Genomic DNA, 18,246 nt, shown 5'->3' on the forward strand with positions numbered 1-18,246 from the left:
TAAATGTGATTTCAAAGCACACAAAGTCCTACAAGTTGTTAAAAGTTCCCACATATACTCAGGAATTAACTGTTCAGTTAATTTTTTTATTCCTTTAAGACCAAGATACTCTAACTACATAAACTAGTTATAGCACAGATAAGTCTTTTTTAGCAATGCTATTTCTTTTAACTTAATTTTTATTTTATATTGGAGTATAGTTGATTTACAATGTTGTTAGTTTCAGGTGTACCACGAAGTGATTCAGTCATACGTATACCTATATCTATTGTTTTTCAGATTCTTTTCCCATAAAGGCTATTACAGAATATTGAGTAGAGTTCTCTGTGCTATACAGCAGGTCCTTGTTGGTTATCTATTTTATATATAGTAATGTGTCTATGTTAATCTCAAACTCCTAATTTATCCCTCCCCCCGCCTCTCCCCTTTGGTAAACATAAGTTTTTGAAATCTCTGAGTCTGTTCTGTTTTGTAAATAAGTTCATTTGTATCATTTTTTTGGATTCCACATATAAGTTATAACATATATTTGTCTTTCTCTGACTTCATTTAGTATGATAATCTCTAGGTCCATCCATTTTGTTGCAAATGGCATTATTTCATTCATTTTTTAAGGCTAATATTCTATTGTATATATGTACTACATCTTCTATATCCATTCCTCTGTTGATGTACACTTAGGTTGCTTCTACGTCTTGGCTACTGTAAACAGCGCTGCAATGAACACTGGGGTGCATGTATCCTTTCAAACCATGGTTTTCTCCAGATATATGCCCAGGACTGGGATTGCTTGGTCACATGGTAGTTCTGTTCTTAGTTTTTTAAGGAACCTCCACACTGTTCTCCATAGTGGTTGTACCAGTTTACATTCCCACCAAAAGTGTAGGAGGGGTTCCCTTTTCTCCACACCCTCTCCAGCATTTATTGTTTGTAGACTTTTTGATGATGGCCATTCTGACTGGTGTGAGGTGATTCCTCATTGTAGTTTTGATTTGCATTTCTCTAATGATTAGCCATGTTGAGCATCTTTTCATGTGCTTTTTGGCCATCTGTATGTCTTTCTTTAGAGAAATGTCTATTTAGATCTTCTGCCCACTTTTTGGTTGGGTTTTTTTTTTTTGATATTGAGCTGAATGAGCTGTTTGTAAATTTTAGAGATTAATCCTTGGTCGGTTGCTTCGTTTGCAAATATTTTCCCCCATCCTATGGGTTGTCTTTTCATTTTAATTATGGCTTTCTTTGCTGTGCAGAAGCTTTTAAGTTTAATTAGGTCCCATTGGTTTATTTTTGTTTTTATTTTCATTACTCTAGGAGGTGGATCCAAAAAGATATTGCTGCAGCTTATGTCAAAGAGTGTTCTGCCTACGTTTTCCTCTAAGGGTTTTATAATATCCGGTCTTACATTTAGGTCTTTAATCCATCTTGAGTTTACTTTTGTGTATGGTGTTAGGGAGTGTTTTAATTTCATTCTTTTACATGTAGCTGTCCAGTTTTCCCAGCACCATTTATTGAAGAGATTGTCTTTTCTCCATTGTATATTCTTTCCTCCTTTGTCATAGATTAGTTGACCACAGCTGTGTGGGTTTATTTCTGGACTTTCTATCCTGTCCCTCTGATCTATATTTCTGTTTTTATGCCAGTACCATACTGTTTTGATTACTGTAGCTTTGTAGTACAGTCTGAAGTCAGGGAGCCTGATTCCTCCAGCTCTGTTTTTCTTTCTCAGGATTGCTTTGGCTATTCAGGGTCTTTTGTGTTTCCGTACAAATTTAAAACTTTTTTGTTCTAGTTCTGTGAAAAATGCTATTGGTAATTTGATTGGGATTGCATTGAATCTGTAGATTGCCTTGGGAAGTATAGTCATTTTCACAATGTTGAGTCTTCCAATCCAAGAACATGGTATATCTTTCCATCTAAGCAATGCTATTTCTTAAGCTGAGAGCAGGTAATCACATTACATGAGCAACACATAATCAGGATTAAGTACAGGTGAAAAGTAGAATTTAGTAGTTTAGTTGATATGCATTTAGTATGTGCATGGCCATTATTAAGCCCCTGGTAATTAAGAATAAATGATTAACCATTATTGTGAATAACTGAGACAGGGTGGTATTATGATTTAAATCAACTACTCTTGGACAAGCCATATCTACTTTTCCCATTTCCTAAAAGCTGAATGTGGCAGTTGGTTCCCAGAAGGTTTTGGGTGTGGTTCTTTCTATTTAATCTCCTAAGAAGAAAAGCAAAAAGCTGCCACAGAGAGCTTATTTTCTGGTTCAGATAGGTAGTAAGAAAAAAGTCATGCCTTAAGGGCTTTTTAACACCTAGAGAAGCTTGGCAGGGATAACAGCTGGTGGGGGTAGAGAAACAACTTTGAGGCAATACAGTTTAATTAAACTGTTTTCTACCAGGGAATAAGAGTTCTCATTGGATTTGGAGGTGAGGGGCGTGTGGGTGGGAGGAGATATGAAAGAAGTAATTTTGAGGAACCCTGTGAGTAGGGTAGACTCTTCTGAGGTGCAACAGTGGCTATGTTTGGGATGCCCATTACACATCATAAGGATAATAATAAACTCTTAAGAGGAGTAAAAGATGGAAAGCAGCATCAAGAAGTCAGGAAGAGATAATTTTTGTCTACTACTTTTTTGTGTTTTTCAATACAGCCCCTACTTTGCTCCCAGCTCCTCTCTGCCTTGCCCTGCCCTTGAGGTTAAGGGCAGGTAGGAGAAGAGAGCTGAGGCAGCTACAGTAAACAGGATTGAAGAGATGATTATGTGGGGCAGCACAACAGTGTGAAGTTTTGAAAGAACTGCACTGCCCATTATGGCTTTAGACTCATATCTGCTTTGCTAGTTTACAGAGTTAATCTGTAAAAGTGTGTGTGTGTATATATATGGGTACACACATTTGATGTGTTTATACATTCACATTTATAGCTTAAATGCCCAGCATCAGAAAGCAATTTCAGAAAGAGTTTAATCTACTGCAGTTTCAGGACTCTAACTCATGCATCCATCATGCAAGGTTATATTTTCCACAATTATCCTCTTTAGAAACTAGTTCTCTTGCTATTTGTGCATAACTTTCTTGTTTAATCACTGTGTTCATATATACTCAAAGTTCAGTTTCATTCTATTTGTAATTGCTTATCTTCACTAGAGAGGTGGAAGCATAATTAATTTATTTTAGTCACTTTTACCAATGAATACTAAATCTCTACCTCCACCCCAACTTCTAACTGATTAATTAAAAATGTTTATTATGCTCCTACTATGGCCCAGGCACTGTTCTAGGTACTGGGAACAAAGAGGTGACAAAAACAGAGAAGGTCTTTCATGTTATAAATCTTACATTCTAGTTATAGGTGAAGTAGTAAGCAAATAAATCTATTCTATAATAGTGATATGTGCTCTGAGAAAAAAGGCATAATAGAGTCTAGCGTGATGTGGGATGCTATTTTATTTTTATTTATTTATTTTTTTGCGGTACGCGGGCCTCTCACTGTTGTGGCCTCTCCCGTTGCGAAGCACAGGCTCCGGACGCGCAGGCTCAGCGGCCACGGCTCACGGGCCCAGCCGCTCCGCGGCATGTGGGATCTTCCTGGACTGAGGCACGAACCCGTGTCCCCTGCATTGGCAGGCAGATTCTCAACCACTGCGCCACCAGGGAAGCCCTGGGATGCTATTTTAGATAGAAAGAACAAGGAAGAGCTTTATGAGAAGATATGTACACACAGACAATTGAGGAAGAGTCTAGGGTAGCCATGGAACACAAGCTGAGCAAATCATAGCATCCATCATCCTCCTGGTCTAAAAGTAAGCAAGTCACTCAAGCCAAATCAATTAGAGTTTTCTCTCAGGATTAAAAAAAATGGAGCTAGGAGATAGAAGTGTGTATGCAGAAAAGGTCTTTTGCTCTCTGGTCAAAAGAAAATGGTGTAGTGAATAAAGACAGATACAAAAAGATAAATATTGTAGCATCCCACTTATATATGAAGTGCTTAGAGTAGTCAAATTCAGAGAGACAGAAACAGAATAGTGGTTACCAGGGGCTGGAGGGAGGGAGGAATGGGGAGTTATTGTTCAATGGGTACAGATTTTCAGTATGGGATGATGAAAACGTTCTGGAGATGGGTAGTGGTGATGGTTGCACACAATGTGAATGTACTTAATGCCACTGACCTGTGCACCTAAAAATGCTTAATTTTCTCATGTATATCTTAACACAATTTTTTAAAAAAGAAAAAAAAAAGTAAAAGATGTGGGCCAAAAACTTATACAAGTAGCACTGTTCTCCACTTTTTGGAGAAAACTGGTCTGCGGTAGGAGAGAATGAAGTATCCACAAAGAAGTAGTGGTGAAAGATCCAGAGAGAGTGAGTCTCTGGTTCTTGTCATTCCAGCTACGCCCTTGCCTTTCCTGGTTAGGTGAGCCAACAACGAAATACCCTCTAGGCAAATGTGATCTTTTTGTCACTTGCAAACAAGAGTCCTGACTAATATAGAACTCAAGGCAATTTGTGACCCAAGCCTTGGTCATCTTCCTCCCAATTTTGTGACCGCTGATGCCCAGTAAGAATACCTATCTCGACTCCCACAGCTGTAAATGCTCTTCACTCTGCTTGAAAACTTTCCTCCAACCTTATAGTGTTTTGCTCTTTTCTCCTATTTTAAAAGTCATCTTTGATATATTTAACCATTTTAAGTAGACCTACAGTCCCTAAATTTCTTTTATTTGAGCTCAGGGAGAGGAAACAGGTGGTGCTACACGTGATGTTTGTGGTGCTGCCTGAGATTTGAGTATTATTGATTGCTTCCTGTGTGCTTTATAATTTTAGACTGTAAATTCATTTTAAGTGGGGTTTTATCTGTGAAAAATTCTGTGCTGTATTCTCTGGATTGAGATTCTGTCCCTCCAGAATGATTTTGCTTTTGTTTCTGCCAGACACCACGGAGATATTAGCAGTCTGAACACTTTAAGTAGTGTAAATTATTTTTAACATCTTTATAGGAGTATAATTGCTTTACATTGTTGTGTTAGTTGCTGCTAAATAACAAAGTGAATCAGCTATATATATACATACATCCCCATAGGCCTCCCGCTTGCGTCTCCCTCCCACCCTCCAGGTCACAGAGCACCGAGTTGATCTCCCTGCGCTATGCAGCCGCTTCCCACTACCTATCTAACATTTCGTAGTGTATATATGTCAGTGCCACTCTCACTTTGTCTCAGCTTACCATTCTCCCTCCCTGTGTCCTCAAGTCCATTCTCTACGTCTGCGTCTTTATTCCTGTCCTGCCCCCTAGGTACTTTATTTTTTAGATTCCATACATATGTGTTAGCATATGGTATTTGTTTTTCTCTATCTGACTTACTTCACTCTGTATGAGACTCTAGGTCCATCCACCTCACAACAAATAATCCAATTTCTTTTCTTTTTATGGCTGAGTAATATTCCACTGTATATACGTGCCACATCTTCTTTATCCATTCATCTGTTCATGGACACTTAGGTTGCTTCCATGTCCTGGCTATTGTAAGTAGTGCTACAATGATCATTGTCGTACATGACTCTTTTTGAATTACGGTTTTCTCAGGGCATATGCCCAGTAGTGGGATTGCTGGGTCATATGGTAGTTCTGTTTTTAGTTTTTTAAGGAACCTCCATACTGTTATCCATAATGGCTCTACCAATTTACATTCCCACCAACAGTACAAGAGGGTTCCCTTTTCTCCACACCCTCTCCAGAATTTATTGTTTGTAGATTTTTTTCTGACTGGTGTGAGATAATATCTCATTGTAGTTTTGATTTGGATTTCTCTAATGATTAATGATGTTGTGCATTCTTTCATGTGTTTGTTGGCTATCTGTATATCTTCTTGGGAGAAATGTCTATTTAGGTCTTCTGCCCATTTTTGGATTGGGTTGTTTGTTTTGTTGATACTGAGCTGCATGAGCTGCTTGTATATTTTGGAGATTAATCCTTTGTCAGTTGCTTTATTTGAAAATATTTTCTCCCATTCTAAGGGTTCTCTTTGTTTTGTTTAGGGTTTCCTTAGCTGTGCAAAACCTTTTAAGTTTTATTAGGTCCCATTTGTTTATTTTTATTTCCATTCCCCTGGGAGGTGGGTCAAAAAGGATCTTGCTGTGATATATGTCACAGAGTGTTCTGCCTATGTTTTCCTCTAAGAGTTTGATAGTGTCTGGCCTTACATTTAGGTCTTCAATCCATTTTGAGTTTATTTTTGTGTGTGGTGTTAGGAAGTGTTCTAATTTCATTCTTGTACATGTAGCTGTCTACTTCTCCCAACACCACTTATTGAAGAGGCTGTCTTTTCTCCATTGTATATTCTTGCCTCCTTTATCAAAGTTAAGGTAACCATATGTGCATGGGTTTATCTCTGAGATGTCTATCCTGTTTCATTGATCTATATTTCTGTTTTTGTGCCAGTACCATACTGTCTTGATTACTGTAGCTTTGTAGTACAGTCTGAAGTCAGGGAGCCTGATTCCTCCAGCTCTGTTTTTCTTTCTCAAGATTGCTTTGGCTATTCAGGGTCTTTTGTGTTTCCATACAAGTTGTGAAATTTTTTGTTCTAGTTCTGTGAAAAATGCCATTGGTAGTTTGAAAGGGACTGCACTGAATCCGTAGATTGCTTTGGGTAGTATAGTCATTTTCACAATGTTGATTCTTCCAGTCCAAGAACATGGCATTTCTCTCCATCTGTTGGTATCATCTTTAATTTCTTTCAACGGTGCCTTATAGTTTTCTGTATACAGGTCTTTTGTATCCCTAGGTAGGTTTATTCCTAGGTATTTTATTCTCTTTGTTGCAATAGTAAATGGCAGTGTTTCCTTATTTTGTCTTTCAGATTTTTCATCATTAGTGTATAGGAATGCCAGAGATTTCTGTGCATTAATTTTGTATTCTGCTACTTTACCAAATTCATTGATTAGCTCTAGTAGTTTTCTGATAGCATCTTTAGGATTGTCTATGTATAGTGTCATGTCATCTGTAAACAGTGACAGTTTTACTTCTTCTTTTCTGATTTGGATTCCTTTTATTTCTTTTTCTTCTATTATGCTGTAGCTAAAACTTCCAAAACTATGCTGAATAATAGTGGTGAGAGTGGGCAACCTTCTCTTACTCCTGATCTTAGTGGAAATCGTTTCAGTGTTTCACCATTGAGAATGATGTTGGCTGTGTGTTTGTCATATATGAGCTTTATTATGTTGAGTAGGTTTTCTCTATGCCTACTTTCTGGAGAGTTTTTAATCATAAATGGGTGTTGAAATTTGTTGAAAGCTTTTTCTGCATCGATTGAGATTATCATATGCTTTCTATCCTTCAATTTGTTAATATGGTGTATCACATTGATTGATTTGCATATATTGAAGAATCCTTGCATTCCTGGGATAAACCCCACTTGATCATGTGTATGATCCTTTTAATGTGATGCTGGATCCTGTTTGCTAGTATTTTGTTGAGGATTTTTGCATGTGTGTTCCTCAGTGATACTGGCCTGTAGTTTTCTTTTTTTGTAACATCTTGTCTGGTTTTGGTATCAGGGTGACGGTGGCCTCATACAATGACTTTGGGAGTGTTCCTCCCTCTGCTACATTTTGGAAGAGTTTGAGAAGTATAGGTGTTAACTCTTCCGTAAATGTTTGATAGAATTCACCTGTGAATCCATCTGGTCCTGGGCATTTGTATGTTGGAAGATTTTTAATCACAGTTTCAATTTCAGTCCTTGTGATTGGTCTGTTTATATTTTCTTTTTCTTCCTGGTTCAGTCTCAGAAGGTTGTGCTTTTCTAAGAATTTGTCCATTTCTTCCAGGTTGTCCATTTTATTGGCACAGAGTTGCTTGTAGTAATCTCTCATGATCCTTTGTATTTCTGCAGTGTCAGTGGTTACTTCTTTTTCATTTCTAATTCTATTGAGTCTTCTCCCTTTTTTCTTGATGCATCTGGCTAATGGTTTATCAATTTTGTTTATCTTCTCAAAGAACCAGCTTTTAGTTTTATTGATCTTTGCTACTGTTTCCTTCATTTCTTTTTCATTTATTTCTGATCTGATCTTCATGATTTCTTTCCTCTGCTAACTTTGGGGTTTTTTGGTTCTTCTCTAATTTCTTTAGGTGTAAGGTTAGGTTGTTTATTTGAGATTTTTCTTGTTTCTTGAGGTAGGATTGTATTGCTACAAACTTCCCTCTTAGAACTGCTTTTCCTGTATCCCATAGGTTTTGGGCCATTGTGTTTTCATTGTCATTTGTTTCTAGGTATTTTTTTATTTCCTCGGTGATCTCTTGGTTATTTAGTAGCGTATTGTTTAGCCTCCATGTGTTTGTATTTTTTACAGTTTTTCTTTTTCCCTGTAATTGACATCTAGTCTCATAGTGTTGTGGTCAGAAAAGGTACTTGATACATTTTCAATTTTCTTAAATTTACCAAGGCTTGATTTGTAACCCAAGATGTGATCTATCCTGGAGAATGTTCCATGAGCACTTGAGAAGAAAGTATCCCATTGTTCTTGGATGGAATGTCCTATAAATATCAATTAAGTCCATCTTGTTTAATATATCATTTAAAGCTTGTGTTTCCTTATTTTCATTTTGGTTGATCTGTCCATTGGTGAAAGTGGGGTGTTAAAGTCTCCTGCTATTATTATGTTACTCTTGATTTCCCCTTTTATGGCTGTCAGCATTTGCCTTATGCATTGAGGTGCTCCTATGTTGGGTGCATAAATATTTACATTGTTATATCTTCTTCTTGGATTGATCCCTTGATGATTATTTAGTGTCCTTCTTTGTCTCCTGTAATAGTTTTTATTTTAAAGCCTATTTTTTCTGATATAAGAAATTGCTACTCCAGCTTTCCTTTGATTTCCATTTGCATGGAATATCTTTTTCCACCCCCTCACTTTCAGTCTGTATGTGTCCCTAGGTCTGAAGTGGGTCTCTTGTAGATAGCATATATATAGATCTTGTTTTCGTATCCTTTCAGCCAGTCTAGGTCTTTGGTTGGAGCATTTAATCCACTTACATTTAAGGTAATTATCAACATGTATGCTCCTATTACCATTTTCTTAATTGTTTTGGGTTTGTTATTGTAGGTCTTTTCCTTTTTTTGTGTTTCCTGCCTAGAGAAGTTCCTTTAGCATTTGCTGTAAAACTAGTTTGGTGGTGCTTAATTCTCTCAGATTTTGCTTGTCTGTAAAGGTTTTAATTTCTCCATCAAATAATGAATGAGATCCTTGCTGGGTAGAGTAATCTTGGTTGTAGGTTTTTCCCCTTCATCACTTTAAGTATGTCCTGCCGGTCCCTTCTGGCTTGCAGAGTTTCTGCTGAAAGATCAGCTGTTAACCTTATGAGGATTCCCTTGTATGTTATTTGTTGCTTTTCCGTTGTTGCTTTTTATATTTTTTCTTTGTATTTAATTTTTGATAGTTTGATTAATATGTGTCTTGGCGTATTTCTCCTCGTATTTATCCTGTATGGGACTCTCTGAGCTTCCTGGACTTGACTATTTCTTTTCCCGTATTAGGGAAGTTTTCACCTATAATCTCTTCAAATATTTTCTCATTCCCTTTCTCTTCTTCTTCTGGGATCCCTATAATTCGAATGTTGGTGTGTTTAATGTTGTCCCAGAGTTCTCAGTGACTGTCCTCAATTCTTTCCATTCTTTTTTTCTTTATTCTGCTCTGTGGTAGTTATTTCCACTATTTTATCTTCCAGGTCACTTACCTGTTCTTCTGCCTCAGTTATTCTGCTACTGATTCCTTCTACAGAATTTTTAATTTCATTTATTGTGTTGTTCATCATTGTTTGTTTGCTCTTTAGTTCTTCTATATCCTTGTTAAACGTTTCTTGTGTTTTCTCCATTCTATTTCCAAGATTTTGTATCATCTCTACTATCATTACTCTGAATTATTTTTCAGGTAGGCTGCCTATTTCCTTATCATTTGTTTGGTGTGGGTTTTTACCCTGCTCCTTCATCTCCTGCATATTTCTCTGTCTTCCCATTTTGCTTCACTTACTGTGTTTGGGGTCTCCTTTTCGCTGGCAGCAGGCTCGTAGTTCCTGTTGTTTTTGGTGTCTGCCCCCAGTAGGTAAGGTTGGTTCAGTGGGTTGTGTAGGCTTCCTGGTGGAGGGGACTGGTACCTGTGTTCTGGTGGATGAGGCTGGATCTTGTCTTTCTGGTGGGCAAGACCGTGTCCAGTGGTGTGTTTTGGGGTGTCAGCACTGGAGCTTGCTGGTTGTTGAGTGGAGCTGGATCTTAGTGTTGAGACAGATATCTGTGGGAGAGCTATCGCCGATTCATATTACATGGGGCCAGGAGGTCTCTGGTGGTCCAGCGTCTTGATTTCGGCTCTCCCACCTCAGAGGCTCAGGCCTGACACCTGGCTGGAGCACCAAGACACTGTCAGCCACACGGCATAGATAAATGTAAAAATCTGACTGGTGTCTTGGATTTCTCTTTGCTGGGAAGATTTATCCAAGCCAGGTTCCCTTTGTCAGAAACACAGCAGGCCAAAATGCTGAGACACCCAAGGTTTGCAGTGAAGACAATGCTTATTCACAAGGCAGCCGAGGAGAAGACAGGAGAACAAATCTGAAATCTGGCTCCTGGAAGACAAGGGGCTAGCGTATTTATGGGATAAAGAATAACATAGCAGGGCTGTCTGAGGTGTAGCGAGTGTGGGGAGCATGGGGTTACGTGGGGAAAGGTGATTGGGTAAGGTGTGGTAGGTGTGGTAACCCAATAGTGTAAATTTAAAAAGGGCAAAACTCTCTCGATCCCACCTCCCACTACTGGGATTGGAGTACAGGCCAAGAAAAACTCTCCATGTCAACTCTGTGTTGGTGGGCAGAGTTTTAAAGTCTAATTCTTCCTGATGGTGGTTTTTAGAGAGATCTCTACCTCATGGGTACTGAGACTGGCCAATCCTTCCTTTCACGGCAGCCAAGTGTTGGTTTAAACTTACCATTTTCTTTTTAAAGCTTTGGGCTTATTAAAAATTTAAGGCTTACTATTGTAGTTTGTTTCTTAGCTGTGTTTGTTTTGGCCCTCAGAGAACTACCCTGCATTTTTGTAAGCTCTGCTATGCATTTAAAGGGATTTTATTCTGCGTTTCTGGGTATTTTCTAGTGGGAGAATCTTCAGATTATTTAGTCTGGAATCTTGTAAGAAAAGGAAATCCCCTCAGTCTTTAAGATTCAGTTCATCTTCTTTAGGAAACCTCCTCGACTCCTTAGGTGGGGTTAGGGGCCCCTCTTTTCTACCACTGCAGCATAGCTTACACTATATGTACTTATCTGTCTCTTCCATTAAGACTGTAAACTTCTTGTATGCAAGTACTATGCCTTTCATGCAGTGCCCATCACAGTGCCTTGCGTAACATGTGTGCTCAATAAATGTTCATGAAATGAGAGAATGAATATATTACTTTAATCTTTCCTTATTGGTTTATTCTTTAATCTCTTGACTGACCTTTTTTCTTTTATCTGAACTTAAAAAAGAAGTCCCTACATATTTCCTACAGTGTAGAGCATAATGCCAGATGTAATAATCCTACAAGGGCCCAAACAGTCATGAACAGGAGACTCAGTTTACAGTTAACTCTGAAAAATCTATTACTTTCAGTTTGACTTTCAGATTCCTTTTTCTCCTATGTGAAGAGCACAAGTTGGTCTCTCTCGAATTTATACAGGTTATTTCTTTCCCCACATGTATTCTACACTAATTCTTTCTTACTTTCTTATTTTTAATTATTATCTCCATTTTATCAGTAATTATTTTCTTTAAGGACTAAGTTTTCTTTTCTCTTCAGATTGGGCATGCTATCAAATATAAGTATGTACATATATATTTAAATTTTATTTACTGTTATTTTTTAATTGAAGTATAGTTGATTTACAATGTTGTATTAATTTCTGCTATATAGCAAAGTGATTCAGTTTTACATATATATATGTATACACACATTCTTTTTTAAAATATTTTCCATTATGGTTTATCATAGGATATTGAATATAGTTCTCTGTGCTATACAATAGGACTCTGTTGTCCACCCATTCTATATATAAAAGCTTACATCTGCTAACCCCAACCTCCCACTCCATCCCTCTCCCAACCCCCTCCCCATTGGCAACCACTGGTCTGTTCTCTATGTCCATGATTCTATTTCTGTTTCATAGATAGGTTTATTTGTGTCATATTTCAGATTCCACACGTAAGTGATATCATATGGTATTTGTCTTTCTCTTTCTGACTTACTTCACTTAGTATGATAATCTCTAGTTGCTGTAAATGGCATTATTTCATTCCTTTTTATGGCTGAGCAGTATTCCATTGTATATATGCACCACATCTTCTGTATCCATTCATCTATAGATGCACACTTAGATTGTTTCCATGTCTTGGCTATTGTGAACAGTGCTGCTATGAACATTGGGGTGCATGTATCTTTTTGAATTATAGTTTTGCCTGGATATGTGCCCAGGACTGGGATTGCTGGATCATATGGTAATTCTATTTTTAGTTTTCTGAGGAACGACCATACTGTTTTTCACAGTGGCTGTGCCAACTTACATCCCCACCAACAGTGCAGGAGGGTTCCCTTTTCTCTACACCCTCTCCAGCACTTGTTATTTGTAGACTTCTTAATGATGCCCATTCTGACTGGTGTGAGGTGGTACCTCCTTGTAGCTGTGATTTGAATTTCTCTAATAATTAGCAATGTTGAGCATATTTTCATGTGCCTATTGGACATCTGTATTTCTTCTTTGGAGAAATGTGTTTAGGTCTTCTGCCCATTTTTCAATTGGGTTGTTGTTGAGCTATATGAACTGTTTGTATATTTTGGAAATTAAGCTCTTGTCAGTTGCATCATTTGCAAATATTTTCTCCCATTCTGTATTGTCTTTTCATTTTGTTTATGGTTTCCTTTGCTGTGTAGAAGCTTTTAAGTTTAATTAGGTTCCATTTGTTAATTTTTGTTTTTATTTCTACTGCCTTGGGAGACTGACCTAAGAAAACATTGGTACAGTTTTATGTCAGAATGTTTTGCCTATGATCTCTTCTAGTAGTTTTATGGTGTCATGTCTTATGTTAAAGTCCTTAAGCCACTTTGAGTTTATTTTTGTGTATGGTGTGAGGGTGTGTTCTAACTTCATTGATTTACATGTGGCTGTCCAACTTTCCCAACAACACTTGCTGAAGAGAATTTTTCCCATTGTATATTCTTGACTCCTTTGTCAAAGATTAATTGACCATAGATGTGTGGGTTTATTTCTGGGCTCTTTATTCTGTTCTGTTGATACATATGTCTGTTTTTGTGCCAATACCATGCTGTTCTGATTACTGTAGCTTTGCAGTATTGTCTGACGTTTGGGAGTGTTATGCTTCCTACTTGGTTCTTTTTCTTCAGGATGGCTTTGGCAATTCTGGGTCTTTTATGGTTCCATATGAATTTTAGGATTATTTGTTCTAGTTCTGTGAAAAATGTCATGGGTAATTTGATAGGGATTGCATTAAATCTGCAGATTGCTTTGGGTAGTATGGCCATTTTAACAATATTAATTAGAAGTGTTTTTTTAAATTCTACCAAATGAAGTATTGATAAAAATATTAATTTATTAAGTCACTGATAATATTGCTGTTTTCTGTACATAAAACTCTGTATCAGCCAAGTCCTAGTTTTTTCCTACTGTTAAATGCATTTTTTTTTTTGCTGTACGTGGGCCTCTCACTGTTGTGGCCCCTCCTGTTGCGGAGCACAGGCTCCAGACGTGCAGGCTCAGCGGCCATGGCTCACAGGCCCAGCCGCTCTGCGGCACATGGGATCCTCCCGGACAGGGGCACAAACCCGTGTCCCCTGCATCGGCAGGCGGACTCTCAACCACTGTGCCACTAGGGAAGCCCTGTTAAATGCATTTTATCAAGCTGACTCAAGAGCCTCATTTCCAAGTCTAGATCTATCTGTCTATCTAGCCATACACACACACATATATATTTTAGTTATAGAAATAACATGCTTCCTAGATGTTCTCTGTGAGCAGAAAATTCTCCTGAGTGTCACTGGGTTTCCTTTTCTTTTCTGTGAGCATAGTGACATTGATACTCTATTTCAGATGTGATCTACCATCTCTACCAATGTTACTTCTAAAGATACAGTATGCAGCATGAACCATTAAAAGAGTAATAATAGAGCTGCATAGAAGGGACAGATTTTCCAGTGTGACTAATGGGATTTTGTTCTTCTCCAGTAATTTGATATTTAGAATATAAATTCTATTTTAGTATTATTTCAAATGAATATATGATAAGGGAGGCACTCAAAATAGGTTGTGAGGAATTAGAAGTAGTGATAAAAATTCTGAGTTAGTAATATAATTTTAGATAATTTTTAATATTTCTAAGCTTGGAATGTATTGCCTCTCCTAATATGTGAGATCTGTGACTCTATATTAGAATATGATTAAACTAATCTGACAATTTAGATGTTAGCAAACGTTATTTTATGATTATTTTTCTAAGAATTTTTCTGATGCATGAGTTAAAGCCTTCAGTTGGTTACAGGCATACTCCTTTCTCAAAAAAGAACAAAGTAGGTATAGTAAACCCTTCATTTAACTTGCACCTTTAGAGAGTGAAAAACCTGTCAGCAGTTTTTAAAAATAATTGGAACATTACTCTTTGAGCATGCAAACATTAAAAACACCACCCTTATTAACTTTCTAAGGCATATTCTCCTTTTCACTCTACATGGAGAAGATGGGAGATGATATAACCTCTTCTTGATGATTCAGATTTATCATAAACTGATGATGTCTCTCAATGTCTTGCACCAAGTAAATGTCTGGGCATATGAGTGAACAAAAACATTTATTGTACATGTTACTCTATGAATGATGCCTTCACAGGGCATCAAGGTATATAAAGCTCTTTGGTCTTCCACTAAATGGCCCCAGACTACTTTTGCTTATTACTGAGTTTTATTTACTTATTTAAAGCTTTTCCTTAGTCATCGGATTACCCAATATCCTTTATTACTGTCCGTGCACCTAGACTCCTGATATTTTCTACTGCTGCTGAGGGTTTCTCAAGTTGTGTCTAAAATTAGGAAGTCTCTGAGCCATGGTCTGTGATGGTCTCACAACATGATCTGCTGTATTTTGTCACAGATCTGTGTATTTTATCTTGGTTTTGGGCTTTATTCTCCATCAGTGGTTTTCAATGTATGTATATTTTTTACACTACGGAAGCTTTTGTTCATTGGAATCTGGAATGACGAGTAATTGAGGCAAATATGAAGGTGGTACTGCTCTGCCTGAGAAGGGGAGCAACCTGGAGCTGTTCCGCTGCACACTTGGCATTCTTGCTTCTCCACCAGAAGGGGCTCCCACTGTGCAGAGTTTGATCACTTTCTAGAGACTTGAGGAGGCTGAGTAATAAGGCTCTGGTTAAGTGTTATGTTACTGTCTCACCTGCTCTCTTTCTGTCTCTGGACACCCATCTAATCCACCACAAAACAGGGAAACACAATAAGAAAATAACTGAAAGGAAAACAACCAAAGGCAGAACTTACTGATTACTCACTCCTTCTAAGGCAACAAAGTAGATTCACATCTACACAAATGTTCTCAAGAACAAGTTTGCCGGGATTTCCCTGGTGGCCCAGAGGTTAAGACTCCATGCTCCCAATGCAGGGGGCCTGGGTTCGATCCCTGGTCAAGGAACTAGATCCCACATGTGACAACTCAAAGATTCTACATGCAGCAACTAAAGATCCTGCACGTGGCAACGAAGATCCTGTGTGCCACAACTAAGACACAGTGTGGACAAATAAATATTTAAAAAAAAGAACAAATTTGTTTTAGGAACTGAAGCTAAGATGACTTCATTGACTTCAACATGTTATTAAAATTACTGGAGAGAGAGGAATTGGAGTAAAGTAGGCACAGTATAAGTGAGTAGCTGAAACTAAAGGATGGATAATGTATGTGCTATGCCCACAAGGTGGTCTTCTTAGGTTCATGTAATCATTCAGACTCATAAGACTACTACTGAACACACTTGGCATCAGTTTACTCAGAAGGATTTCAGACAGAAACCATTCAGAACTTGCCATCAGGGCAGTGTCAGACTGGAGTTCTTGCAGTAATTCATGTGACAGCTTGTCCAGCCATCCACGTGCTATCTTCTCTCTAGGAGATGTAGCTCAGGGGTGAGGAGATCCATATTGTTAGATGTGGGTCCATCTTGGTTTGGAGAACCTGCTGCTTTATAGGAGCCATTGTATCTTGTAACAGTAGCTTCTAGGGTCACACAATGGATATCCCAATTATAAGAAACTCAGGACAGTCCAAAGTGCAGTGTCACCGTCAGGAATTTATCATTCCTTTGCAGTTCCTTCCATTCCAGATACAACTTACCAATCAGGAGGTCATTTGTATCTTACGTAATGTTGCTTAGTAATATAAGTGACATCCTTAACCTCATCATGTTACCAGGGAACTTAAGACATTTTTACCTAAAGCCAGCTTTTCATCCAGCAGGGGAAGTTGTAATTAATCTCATAACATGGTTATTAAACTCATATAGCCAGATAGCCAGATTTCCTATCTAGAAGTTTAATTTGAAATACTTTGATATCTCACTGGACTTTACCACTTTGATTATGAGAAGTTCTTCCATGGCAAATGTTCTTACTATTTTTACTTTCTTATTGCCTAAGTTCTTTGAATTGGTCTACAATATTATATTTTACTACATTTGATTGTTTATATCAGGAGGATCTGACAGAATAAACCTAAATAATATTAAACAATACTAATAAAGCTAACTTATCTAGAAGAATAAATGCATGAAGATACTTAAGAAAATGGGGGCCTGGCAATTTCACTTCTGGGAATTTACCCCCCAAGGAACATGGTCTCATCCCCAAGTGTTCATGTCATTTGGCTCTACTATTTATCTAGCTTCTCAACTCAGAAATGTGAGTTCCATCCTTGATTTCTCTGTTTCATCATCTGCATCTATTCCATAAACAATCCTATTGGTTCTACTTCTAAAATACTTATATGTCTTCACTTCTCTTCATCCCCATTGCTACCACCTGTTATGAACTGTGTTCCCCCCAAAGACATGTTGAAATCCTAACTCCCAGCACCTCAGAATATGACCTTATTTGGAAATAAATTAGAGTGATGCATCCATAAGCCAAGGAATGCCAAGAATTGTCAGCAAACACTAGAAGCTCCAAGCGGCAAGGAAGGATTCTCCCCTATAGGTTTCAGAGGGAGAGTGACTGTACTGACAATACATTTCTGTTGTTTTAGGCCACCCAGTTTGTGGTACTTTGTTATGCCAGTTCTAGGAAACGCATACACCCTCTCAGTACAAACCTCCATCATTTCTTACCTGGACTGATGCAGTGACTTCGTATTTGTCCCCCTCCTCCCCCTCCCACTGTCAGCCTACTACAGTCTATTCTTCAGACAGCAGTGAGAGTAGCCTTTTCAAAAGTTAAATTAGATCATGTCATTACTTTGGTTTAATGCCCTTCAATGACTTCCTATTGCTCTAAGAATAAAGTCCCAAATGCTTGCTATGGCCTAGGACAACAGTTCTTCACCTTTTTAGTCTCAGGACCCCTTTACAATAAGTCTTCAAAATTACTGAGGACCTCAAAGAGTTTTTGTTTATGTAGTTTAAATCTACCAGTACTTACCATATTAGAAATTAAAGTTGAGAAATTTTAAAAACCATTACGTTACTCTAAGTAACTTAATTTCAAAAATGAAAATAAATATATTTTCCAAAAGGTAAGAAAGCATAGAAGAGTGGCATTACTTTACATTTTTGCAAATCTCTTTAAAGTCTGGCAAAACAGAAAATAACTGGATATTCGCTTCTAGTTCTGCATTCAATCTGTTGTGATACCTGTCATGTGGCCTCTGGAAAATGCCACTGAATGCTCATGAGAGAATGAGTGTGGAAAAGAGTACATAATAATGTCTTAAAATTATTATGAAATAGTAATGACTTTATGGACCCCATGAAAATATCACAAAGACCCCCCAGGGGCTCCCAGTCCCTACTTTGAGAACCACTGGGCTAGGAAACCCTGCAACATTTAGCCCCATCTAACTTTCTAATCTGAGCTCATAAAATGTTGTTTTTCCTGCTCTTCACATGCTGGCTCCTGCCTCATCCTTCAAATCCCAGCCTGTCATCTATG

At 37.8% G+C, this 18,246-nt stretch overlaps 1 protein-coding gene across 1 annotated transcript in view; it reads right to left on the minus strand.

Annotated features, from left to right (window-relative positions):
* Positions 1-18,246, minus strand: part of ACBD6 (acyl-CoA binding domain containing 6) — a 234,328-nt gene that overhangs the window by 30,033 nt on the left and 186,049 nt on the right. The gene's annotated exons all lie outside the window — the stretch shown is intronic.

This window comes from Phocoena sinus, chromosome 1 (assembly GCF_008692025.1).
Source record: "Phocoena sinus isolate mPhoSin1 chromosome 1, mPhoSin1.pri, whole genome shotgun sequence".
NCBI lineage: Eukaryota > Metazoa > Chordata > Mammalia > Artiodactyla > Phocoenidae > Phocoena > Phocoena sinus.